The following is an 828-nucleotide window of genomic DNA, read 5'->3' on the forward strand; positions in this document are numbered from 1 at the left end:
TGCTCATCACAAAAAATATACTCTTAATCCCCTTGACCTATTTTGTCCTTCCTCCCACCCATCTGCCCTCTGGCAACCATTATTTTATTCTCTTTAAGAGTCTGTTTTGAGGGAGCCTGGGTGGCTCAGTGGGTTAAGCCGCTGCCTTCAGCTCAGGTCATGATCTTAGGATCCTGGGATCGAGTCCCGCATCGGGCTCTCTGCTCAGCAGGGAGCCTGCTTCCTCCTCTCTCTCTCTCTACCTGCCTCTCTGCCTACTTGTGATCTCTCTCTCTGTCAAATAAATGAATAAAATCTTTAAAATAAAAAGAAAAAAAAAAGAGTCTGTTTTGAGCTTTGCCCAATGGCAGTATCGTAGCCAATGAAGTTTATCTGAGGCGCGATTATTGCTAATTGAAGAGAGTCTGTTTTGAGGGGGGCACCTGAGTGGCTTCGTCGGTTAAGTGTCTGACTCTTGATCACAGTTCAGGTCTTGACCTCAAGGTCATGAATTCAAGCCCTGAATTGGGCTCTACACCCAATTTAAAAGTTAAAAAAAAAAGTCTGTTTTTTCTCTTTCTCTCTTTTTTTCTTTGCTCCTTTGTTTTGTTTCTTACATTCCATATATGAATGAAATCATATGGTATTTGTCTTTCTCTGGCTGACTTATTTCACTCGACATTATACTCTCTAGGTCCATCTATGTCATTGCAAATGGCAAGATTTCTTTTCTTTAATGGCTTAGTAACAGTCCATTGAATATATTTATCACCTCTGTTTTATCCATCCATCTACTGATGGACAACTGGGTTGCTACCACATCTTGCCTATTATAAATAATGCTTCAAT

The 828-nt window shown here is 40.7% G+C and overlaps 1 pseudogene; it reads left to right on the forward strand.

The window, feature by feature from the left end:
• Positions 1-332: 332 nt before the first annotated feature.
• LOC123391963 lies at positions 333-509 on the forward strand (annotated as a pseudogene).
• Positions 510-828: the final 319 nt, after the last annotated feature.

The sequence above is a fragment of the Mustela putorius genome, unplaced genomic scaffold (genome assembly GCF_011764305.1).
Source record: "Mustela putorius furo isolate JIRA1106 unplaced genomic scaffold, ASM1176430v1.1 tig00000407_pilon_pilon_pilon, whole genome shotgun sequence".
NCBI lineage: Eukaryota > Metazoa > Chordata > Mammalia > Carnivora > Mustelidae > Mustela > Mustela putorius.